This window comes from Triticum urartu, chromosome 2 (assembly GCF_003073215.2).
Source record: "Triticum urartu cultivar G1812 chromosome 2, Tu2.1, whole genome shotgun sequence".
Taxonomy (NCBI): domain Eukaryota; kingdom Viridiplantae; phylum Streptophyta; class Magnoliopsida; order Poales; family Poaceae; genus Triticum; species Triticum urartu.
The window spans coordinates 212,322,580-212,334,180 of record NC_053023.1 but is presented as its reverse complement, the minus strand read 5'-3'; positions in this window follow the sequence as shown (position 1 = coordinate 212,334,180).

The following is an 11,601-nucleotide window of genomic DNA, read 5'->3' as shown; positions in this document are numbered from 1 at the left end:
GAAAGTATGCATCTGAATTCTGCAGGGACTTCCTCAGTCCTTCGGCTTCTAGCCACAGCACAGCTGCCTGATGCCTTTCAGCTTGTAGCTTAGATTGAAGAAGCCGAAGTGATCCAGGTAGCGAGGTCGAAGAGCTTGTGCTAGCGGTACTGGCCAGTAACTCGAACACTACATCAACGCAGGACTGTGGGGTTTTTCCACTGTCCACAAGATCGTTTTTATCACCTTTCTTGGAGACCAACAGGGTTGTCTCACTATCTTGAACCTTATCTGCATTACTTTCTCTACCATTGCATAGTGCGGTGCTCTTCTCCAATATTCTGTTCGCATACTACAAGAGAAACAAGCAGACACATCACAGATTTAGCATGTAGTATACCAAACTCATTTTGGTAAACCGGTTCAGTAGTAAGGTGGACAGGATAAGAGCATGAAACAAACATATATCTATGTACTATGGTCACCGTATTGTCCATATCATTCTATTTTATGTTGCCAAATCAAGATATAGACACAGTTCAACTCATATATTTTGAAGACACAACAACATAGACAGAATATAAGTGTGAGAAACTACACAACATTGGCAGCACTTGTAATGTGCATCACATAAGAACATAACTGTTTATACAACTGAAACTGAAATCAACATAGAGCAAGAAGTCAGAACAGAAATCCAGTTACAGAAATAGGTTTAAAACATACCTGTTGCGCCATTGGAGTTTCATCTGGATCCTTCATATTCGAAAGTAGTTGGTATGAGTAAATACAATGATGTAACAGCAAAGGATTATGGACCATAGCTACGGAATCTGACATGAGAACCGTTGCTCTTCTGCTTTAAACGTGGAGTTTGGGTTCGCTGTGGTGGTCTTCGTGCTTTGGGCACTGCGGTTGCTTTACAAACTACTCGTGTGGGGGTACTCTGTGGTGGACATGGTGCTTTGTCAACTAGAAGTGGGTTACTATTCGCTGGGGTTGGGGTTAGATGGGTTGTAGCTGGTTCTCTGCCCAACGGTCTAAGTGTGCAATCTGGAAGAGTCTTGATTATGTGTGGTGGGGCAAGTTTGTGGGCCAGTATAACCATGGTTCTATCTGCATCGACGGGTAGCACTGTCTTTTGTGAAGAACGGGTTTTTGCTCTCTTAGATACTGCCATCATCCCCTCCAATTCAAATGGCTGATAAACAAGAAAATAAATTGAATGTACAGACATTGTATGATAGACAAATGTAGTAATTCACATATATGTTGTCTAAGCAAACAGGATAGCATGACAAAATTTCACATATATGATGCCTAATGCTACCTCTTGAGCACTGCGTTGGTTTTCCCTTGAAGAGGAAAGGGTGATGCAGTAAAGTAGCGTAAGTATTTCCATCAGTTTTTGAGAACCAAGGTATCAATCCAGTAGGAGATCATGCTCGAGTCCCACGCACCTACACAAACAAATAAGAACCTCGCAACCAACGTGATAAAGAGGTTGTCAATCCCTTCACGGTCACTTACGAGAGTGAGATCTGATAGATATGATAAGATAATATTTTTGGTATTTTTATGATAAAGAGAAATAAAAATGCAAACTTAAATAAACGACAATAGAAATAACTAAGTGTTGGAAGATTAATATGATGGAAGATAGACCCGGGGACCATAGGTTTCACTAGTGGCTTCTCTCAAGAGCATAAGTATTACGGTGGGTAAACGAATTACTGTCGAGCAATTGATAGAATTGGGCATAGTTATGAGAATATCTAGGCATGGTCATGTATATAGGCATCACGTCCGTGACAAGTAGACTGAAACGATTCTGCATCTACTACTATTACTCCACACATCGACCGCTATCCAGCATGCATCTAGAGTATTAAGTTCATAAGAACAAAGTAATGCTTTAAGTAAGATGACATGATGTAGAGGGATAAACTCATGCAATATGATATAAACCTCGTCTTTTTATCCTCGATGGCAACAATACAATATGTGTCGTTTCCCTTTCTGTCACTGGGATCGAGCACCGCAAGATTGAACCCAAAGCTAAGCACTTCTCCCATTGCAAGAAAGATCAATCTAGTAGGCCAAACCAAACTGATAATTCGAAGAGACTTGCAAAGATAAACTGTAAGACGCCGGATGTAACTTTCCCAATTTGTACTCCAACTCTTGCCGTTTCGGCGTTAAGTTATATTTATTTCCTCGGGTTCGGGTCTTTGTCTCGTGTGTGTTGTTGTCGTTGTCATGCATCTCATATCATGTCATCATGTGCATTGCATTTGCATACGTGTTCGTCTCATGCATTCGAGCATTTTCCCCGTTGTCCGTTTTGCATTCCGGCGCTTCGTTCTCCTCCGGTGGTCATTTCTAGCTTTCTTTCGTGTGTGGGAATTAAACATTTCCGTATTGGACCGAGACTTGCCAAGAGGCCTTGGTTTACTACCGGTAGACCGCCTGTCAAGTTTCGTATCATTTGGACTTCGTTTGATACTCCAACGGTTAACCGAGGGACCGAAAAGGCCTCGTGTGTGTTGCAGCCCAACACCCCTCCATTTTGGCCCAAAACCCACCCAAGTCTTCTCCATCATCTAGAGCGTTCGATCACGATCGCGTGGCCGAAAACCGCACCTCATTTGGACTCTCCTAGCTCCCTCTATGGCTATAAATAGACCCCTCTCGAAAAATCCGGATCCTCCCCCGTCCAAACCCTAAAAATCAACCATGCCGCGCCGGACACGTCCGGTCCGGGCGGAAGAAGCCGCCGCCGCCCCGCGCCAATAGCGCGCCGCCACATGGCACCCGGCGCCCGCCGCCGTCGCGGCCCGCACGGGCCCGAGGCCGGCCCTCCCGGCCCACGCGCCGCCGCCGCCCGGCTCCCTCGCCCGCCGCGCCCCGCCGCCGTTGCTCCTCCCGGCCCGCGCCACCGCGCCGCCCGCGCGCGCCCTCGCCGGCGGCCGCCTCGCCCCTCACTGGCGACGACCGCGGCCGCGTCGCCCCGCGCCTCCCGGCCCGGATCCGGCCGCCCCTCGCCACGCCTCCCCGCGCCGCTCCGGCCGGCCCCAACTCCGGCAGCCGCCGCCCCCTCCTCCGCCGGAATCTCCAAGTCCGGCGACCCCCTCCAACTCCGGCGAACAGTGCATCTACGGCGATCCTCGATCCGCGTGCGATCCAGATCTGGGATATTTTCGTCTCGGTTGACTTTTCCCTCAGAAACCCTAGCCCATGTTGCATACTTTGACCTGCCGTATCTTTGCATCCGTAGCTCCGATTCATGCATATAGCATATCAAAATGTTCATCTCAAAGAGTACATCATTTCATTCCATTGCATTATTTTCATTTGAGTTCATCTTGATGCCCGAAATGCTGTTAGAAGAGGGCTACTTGAGATATTTGTCAGATCTGCTACTCCATTTAGGTTTTTGTCATTTTTGCCATGATTAATGTGTGCATGATATGCCCTTGAGTTCTACATATGTTTTGTTAAGGGTTTTGTCATCTTTCCAGAGGTGCAACCCATGTATTTTTGTGATGTGTGTGGTGACTAGTGCAAGCTTGCAGAGTGGTGCACTTGCTAATTCTGTTTTCAGGGACTTAGCAATTCCACTAAGTCCTTGAGCTGTTTATCTCATATTGCCATATGTTCATGTTGTTTCCTAGTGATCCGTGCCTCTTTTGAGGATGATCAATAATGATGTTTTGTTAATATTATAGTGCTCTATCCATCCATGTCTTTGTTTGTAATAATGGAGCACCTAGCTTGAGTCAATCGAGCTCTACTTTTGCTATTTCGTGAATCTGGGCAGATTGTCAACTTGTTTGCAATTTTTCCGATGATGTTGTACTTGATCCGTGCATGCTATGCTATTATTCTTGCCATTTCTAGCTTGCATTTTGTGCCTTATTGATGGGTGTATGCTTGTCTTGCCATGACTTGCACCATAGTGAGTGCATCGAGCTCGTAAACATGCCTACTTGAGTTATATTTCAGCATGTGTCAGTTTTTCACTAAGTCTAAAAACTGATTATGTTTTTGCTATGTTCACATGCTTGCAATTGTATTTTCTGATCCTTTTGTCTCAAGGTCACTAAGGGACTTTTGTTAAGCTCTTTGAGTAGCTCCATGCCATGCTTTACTTTGCCATGTTCAGATCCTGTAGCATGTAGTTTTGGTACTCCGAAGAGTGCTACCTGATCTGAAATTCCACACAAGTGTTAATTTCACTAAGTCTGAGATCCGTTTGCCATTTGCATTTTTGCCATGATTGTTGGAAGCTGTTAATGGATGATTTGGCCGTAGCTTAGTGCTAGACTTTTGTTAAGCATCTTGTGTGCATCCCTGCCATGTATTTTGTTGTCATGTTTGGGTGCTGTAGCATGTTCATCTCATTGCATTTAGTTGGCTACTTGCTGTAAATCGCAGACCGGTGTCATATTCGAATCGCTTGCCATTTCCAAACCGTAACTCCGATTCCGGCGTTCTTTATATCGTTTTCAAGCGATTTCATCTCATCTTTCCAATGGCACACTTGGTTTTCCAAGTTGAGTCCAGGTTCATACTTTTCCTGTCATATCATGCATTTTGCATCCCGCATCACATCCCGCATAGCATATCATCTTTGCATTGTGTTGTTTGAGTTTGCACGTGGTTGATTGTATCCTTGTTGCTTGGTTGTCTTGTTTGGGTAGAGCTGGGAGACGAGTTCGCTAACGAGGAGCCCGTTGAGTTTGCTTTCGAGGATCCAGTCAACTCTGACAACTGTGCAGGCAAGATGATCATACCCTCGAAATCACAACTATCTTTGCTATGCTAGTTTGCTCGCTCTTTTGCTATGCCATTGCTACGATGCCTACCACTTGATTTCAAGCCTCCCAAATTGCCATGTCAAACCTCTAATCCACCATGTCCTAGCAAACCGTTGATTGGCTATGTTACCGCTTTGCTCAGCCCCTCTTATAGCGTTGCTAGTTGCAGGTGAAGATTGAAGGCCGTTCCTTGTGGGAACATTTATTTACTTGTTGGGATATCATTATATTGCTATGTTATCTTAATGCATCTATATACTTGGTAAAGGGTGGAAGGCTCGGCCTCTCGCCTAGTGTTTTGTTCCACTCTTGCCGCCCTAGTTTCCGTCATATCGGTGTTATGTTCCCGGATTTTTGCGTTCCTTATGTGGTTGGGTTATAATGGGAACCCCTTGATAGTTCGACTTGATTAAAGCTTTTCCAGCAATGCCCAACATTGGTTTTACCATTCGCCACCTACCCTTTTCTTTCCCTTGGGTTCTGTAGACTCAAGGGTCATCTTATTTTAACCCCCCGGGCCAGTGCTCCTCTGAGTGTTGGTCCAACCGAGCGATGTCCGGGGCTACCAGGGGCAACTCTGGGCTGGCCTACTCGACGTCTGGCTCGTCTGAGTGTGCCCTGAGAACGAGATATGTGCAGCTCCTATCGGGATTTGTCGGCACATTCGGGCGGTGTTGCTGGTCTTGTTTTAACCTGTCTAAGTGTCTTGAATTACCGAGATACCGAGTCTGATCGGAACGTCTTGGGAGGAGGTCTATTCCTTCGTTGACCGTGAGAGCTTGTCATGGGCTAAGTTGGGACTCCCCTGCAGGGATTTGAACTTTCGAAAGCCGTGCCCGCGGTTATGGGCAGATGGGAATTTGTTAATGTCCAGTTGTAGATAACTTGAACCTTAATTTAATTAAAATGAATCAATTGAGTGTGTTACCGTGATGGCCTCTTCTCGGCGGAGTCCGGGAAGTGGACACGGTGTTGGAGTAATGTTTGCGCAGGTTGCTCTCTAGTTTCTTGCTCGCGCTTTGCCTCCTCTTCTCGCTCTCTTTTGCGAACAAGTTAGCCACCATATTTTCTAGTCGCTTGCTGCAGCTCCACATATATTTACCTTGCCATTCCTATAAGCTTAAATAGTCTTGATCGCGAGGGTGCGAGATTGCTGAGTCCCTGTGGCTCACAGATTACCATTACACCAGATGCAGGGCCTGATGATTCCGCTCCAGGAGACGCGTTTGAGCTCAAGTGGGAGTTCGACGAAGACTCTCAACGTTACTATGTTTCCTTTCCCGATGATCAGTAGTGGTGCCTAGTTGGGGGTGAACGGGACCGTTGTCGCATGTTGGGTTCTCTTTTATTTTGGCGCCGTAGTCGGGCCATGAGTGTTTGGATGATGTAATGTTATTTATGTACTTGATTGACGTGGCGAGTGTAAGCCAACTATGTTATCTTCCCTTTATGAATTATATTACATGGGATGTTGTGAAGATTGCCTAACTTGCGACATATGCCTTCAATGCGATTATGCCTCTAAGTCGTGCCTCGACACGTGGGAGATATAGTCGCATCGAGGGTGTTACAAGTTGGTAATCAGAGCCTTCCCCGACCTTAGGAGCCCCTTTGCTTGATCGTTATTAGCGGCCGAGTTGTGTCTAGAAAAATGTTTTGAGTCTTCTAGGAATTATGTATCGGAGAGATTAGGAATTCTTTTTACTTCCCAGTCTCCTCATCGCTCTGGTAAGGCATCCTGACGTAGAGTTTTGACGCTTCTCTTCTCAAATTTCACAAAAAAAAAATTTAGGATCACGCGGGTATCTTGGAATCGTTCCGATGGTTTTATGATGAGAACATTGTCTTGGTGCCTCCTGTCACGGGTTTAGTGGAAGTGTCCCGGGGAGTTGAGCTCTGAGGTGTTGTCATCATAATTTTATCGTTGCAGTTCTGGAATACCTGAGTTTAGTACGCCGACATCGAAAATCTCTTTTATGCAGTTCGTTGGTGAGATAACCTCGACGCCACCCAGTACTGGGGCGGGAGTTCGGGAGTATCGCCATAATTTGTATAATGGATGCTTTTCGAAGGTTGAGGTAGATGGTTTCCGAAGGTTTCTTGGTTATGTGTTGAAGGATGGATACAGCTGGATGTAGGATTTGCTAATTTGGGTGAGATATTATGCTTCCCCTGTATCCCCAACACCTAATTGCATAACCGGAAAGGTTCGGAGTTTCATAGGTGGGAATTCTAGTAGCTCTAGTTCTTCTTCCACGGATATTGGTTTGAGATTGGGATTTCTTACCGATTATTCGTTCTTGATCCGTACCTTGTTGATTTATTTCTCTACCTTAATTCTACGTGGCTTCTCAATTTATGGATATGTGACCATTTCAAGAGGAATGCATTCGTCCATTTTGTTCGGATGTGAAGACTATATGTTGCAATTTTCATTTCGTTGGATTCAGCTTCAATATTTATCTGTCAATGTGCTAATGGATGTCAACCTCTTCAGGATGGCTCCTCCAACGCGCACAACTCCGAATCCTGATCCGCCACCACCTCCACCTCCTCCGGAGGCATGGCAAGCTGTGATGGCCGCAACCAATGCAAACACACAGTTGATCATGCAAATTCTTCAAGAGCGCAATCAAGGCAACCAAGGGAATCAAGGCAGCAATCAGAATCACTTTGCTTCACTCAACCAATTCCTTGCTAACGGGCCAAAGACTTTCAGCAATTGTGTTGAGGCAACCGATGCTGACGATTGGCTAGTGGATCTGTGCAAGCATTTCGAGTGCAGTAACGTCAGGCCTGAGGACTTTGTTAAGTTTGCTTCCTTCCAACTCAAAGATCAAGCTGCAGAATGGTTCCAATAGTACAAGGACTCCAGAGGTGGACGTGTTATCACTTGGGATGATTTCCGTCGAGATTTCCGAGCTCATCATATTCCTCAAAGCGTGGTTGAAAGCAAGCGTGAGGAATTCCGCAATCTGAAGCAAGGCTCTTTGTCTGTCTATGACTACAACAAGTTGTTCCAGAAGCTCGCCCGCTTTGCCAAGCAGGACATCCTTGATGAGAAGAGCATGATATATCAGTTTAGGGGTGGTCTCAGAGAAGAAATTCAGTTAGCTCTTGTTCTCTTTGAGCCCTTGAGATACGATGAGTTCTACAACATGGCACTGAAGCAAGAGGCTGCTCAGTTGAGGTGTGATGCTTCCAAGAAGCGAGCCAGAGATGTTACTCCTTCTTCCTCTACTCAAGTGGCCAAGCAGCAGAAGTTTTGGCTTCCTCCTCCTCCGTTCCGTCAGCCGTGTCAGCAGAAGAGCAAAGGTGGCAGTGGTTCTTCCCACCCACCCAACCCTGGCTTTCAGAACAAGACTTTGTCTCAAGCTCCAAGATCGAGTGCTCCGTATCACCGTCCGCTTTCAGAGGTCACGTGCAACAAGTGCCAACAGAAGGGTCACTATGCCAACAAGTGTTTCAACCAGAGGCGTCTTCCTCCCCCTCCTCCTGTCAGATCGGCAAGTACAGCTGTGGTCAAGCATAACCCCAAGTCCGCCAAGGTCAACTGATGAATGCAGCTCAGGCAGAGGACTCATCAGATGTGATATGGGTAACCTTCCTGTTAATGATATTCCTGCAAAAGTTCTTTTTGACATGGGTGCATCGCATTGTTTCATCTCGAGACCATTTGTTTCTAAGCATGAGTTGCCTTTGCAAGATTTGCCTAGACAGTTATCTGTTGTTTCTCCGGGTAAATACATGAATGCAAGCGCTATTGCCCCAGATGTTTCTATCACATTGGGCGATTACAAGTTTCTCTCTTCTCCGGTGGTTCTTGATAACTCGGATATTGATCTTATTCTCGGGATGGATTGGCTTTCTAAGCACAAGGCACATCTTGATTGTGCTGCCAGGCAGATTCAATTGACTCATTCGTCTGAGGATGTAATTGTCTTTGCCGCTCGAGATAATACCATCCATCTGTTTTCTCTCAATGAGAAGGGTGAACTCGATGCCATCTCTAAAATTCTAGTCGTTTGCGAATATCAAGACGTCTTTCCAGAAGAGCTTCCAGGAATGCCTCCGCACCGGCCAGTTGAATTCGTTATTGATCTTGAGCCAGGCACGGAACCTGTGTGCAAACGTCCTTACAAGCTCGGACCTAAAGAGTTGAAGGAGCTGAAGAAGCAACTCGATATTCAAGAGAAAATGGGTCTCATCCGGCCTAGTTCTTCTTCGTGGGGTTGTGGTGTTCTTTTTGTGAAGAAGAAGGATGGAACGGACCGACTTTGTGTTGATTACCGTCCAGTGAACAAGAAGACCATCAAGAACAAATACCCACTTCCCAACATCAATGAGCTGTTCAAACAACTCAAAGGTGCCCAAGTATTCTCCAAGCTTGATCTCCGTATGGGTTATCATCAGATTCGAATCCGTGAGCAAGATATTCCCAAGACGGCTTTCAGGACAAGCTTTGGTTCATATGAATACACTGTGATGTCTTTTGGTCTCGTTAACGCTCCTCCGACGTTCTCTCGCATGATGAATTTCATCTTCAACGCCTACACCAATGACTTCGTTTTGGTCTATCTCGATGACATTCTGGTTTTCTCGAAGAACAAGGAAGATCATGCCAAGCACTTGCGTTTGATTCTTGATAAGTTGAGGGAACACAAGTTCTACGCCAAGTTCTCCAAGTGTGAATTTTGGCTCGATGAGGTTCTTTATCTTGGTCATATCATCTCTGCCAAGGGCATTGCGGTGAATCCTGAGAAGGTGTCTACAATTGTGAATTGGGAACCTCCTCAGAACGTGAAGCAACTCCGCAGTTTTCTCGGTCTCGCAAGCTATTGCTGAAGATTCGTTGAAAACTTTTCTAAGATCGCGAAACCTCTCTCAAATCTTCTCCAGAAGCACGTCAAGTACGTTTGGTCTCCGGAGTGTGACATTGCTTTCAACACTTTGAAAGAGAAATTGATCACTGCTCCAGTTCTGACTCCGCCTGATGAATCCAAGCCGTACGAGGTCTTTGTGATGCCTCTCTCCAAGGTCTTGGCGCAGTTTTGATGCAAGAGAAGAAAGTTGTTGCTTATACCTCTCGCCAGTTGAAGCCTAATGAGAAGAACTACCCCACTCATGATCTCGAGTTGACGGCAGTTGTGCATGCTCTTTTGACTTGGAGACTGTTGGAAATATGCCCTAGAGGCTAATAAATAAGTTATTATTATATTTCCTTGTTCATGATAATCGTTTATTATCCATGCTATAATTGTATTGATAGGAAACTCAGATACATGTGTGGATACATAGACAACACCATGTCCCTAGTAAGCCTCTAGTTGACTAGCTCGTTGATCAATAGATGGTTACGGTTTCCTGACCATGGACATTGGATGTCATTGATAACGGGATCACATCATTAGGAGAATGATGTGATGGACAAGACCCAATCCTAAGCCTAGCACAAAGATCGTGTAGTTCGTATGCTAAAGCTTTTCTAATGTCAAGTATCATTTCCTTAGACCATGAGATTGTGCAACTCCCGGATACCGTAGGAATGCTTTGGGTATATCAAACGTCACAACGTAACTGGGTGACTATAAAGGTGCACTACAGGTATCTCCAAAAGTGTCTGTTGGGTTGGCACGAATCGAGACTGGGATTTGTCACTCCGTGTAAGCGGAGAGGTATCTCTGGGCCCACTCGGTAGGACATCATCATATGCGCAATGTGACCAAGGAGTTGATCACGGGATGATGTGTTACGGAACGAGTAAAGAGACTTGCCGGTAACGAGATTGAACAAAGGTATAGGGATACCGACGATCGAATCTCGGGCAAGTACAATACCGCTAGACAAAGGGAATTGTATACGGGATTGATTGAGTCCTTGACATCATGGTTCATCCGATGAGATCATCGTGGAACATGTGGGAGCCAACATGGGTATCCAGATCCCGCTGTTGGTTATTGACCGGAGAACGTCTCGGTCATGTCTGCATGTCTCCCGAACCCGTAGGGTCTACACACTTAAGGTTCGATGATGCTAGAGTTATAAAGGAAGCTTGTTTGTGGTTACCAAATGTTGTTCGGAGTCCCGGATGAGATCCCGGACGTCATGAGGAGTTCCGGAATGGTCCGGAGGTAAAGATTTATATATAGGAAGTCCTATTTCGGCCATCGGGGCAAGTTTCGGGGTCATCGGTATTGTACCGGGACCACCGGAAGGGTCCCGGGGGCCCACCGGGTGGGGCCACCTATCCCGGAGGGTCCCATGGGCTGAAGTGAGAAGGGATCCAGCCCAAAGTGGGCTGGGGCGCCACTCCCCCTAGGGCCCATGCGCCTAGGGTGAAAGGGGAACCCTAAGGAAGAGTCCCAAGGAGGGAAGGCACCTCCTAGGTGCCTTGGGGGGGGGGAGGGAAACCTCCCCTGGACGCCGCCCCCTTGGAGATTGGATCTCCTAGGGGCTGGCGCACCCCCCCCCCTTGGGATCCCTATATATAGTGGGGTAGGAGGGCCTCTCATACACACCTTTTGCCTTTGGTGCAGCCCCTCCCTCTCTCCCAAGTTCTTCTCCTCTTCTGCGGTGCTTGGCGAAGCCCTGCAGGATTGCCACGCTCCTCCATCACCACCACGCCGTTGTGCTGCTGCTGGATGGAGTCTTCCTTAACCTCTCCCTCTCTCCTTGCTGGATCAAGGCGTGGGAGACGTCACCGGGCTGTACGTGTGTTGAACGCGGAGGTGCCGTCCGTTCGGCACTAGGATCATCGGTGATCTGAATCACGACGAGTACGACTCCATCAACCCCGTTCACT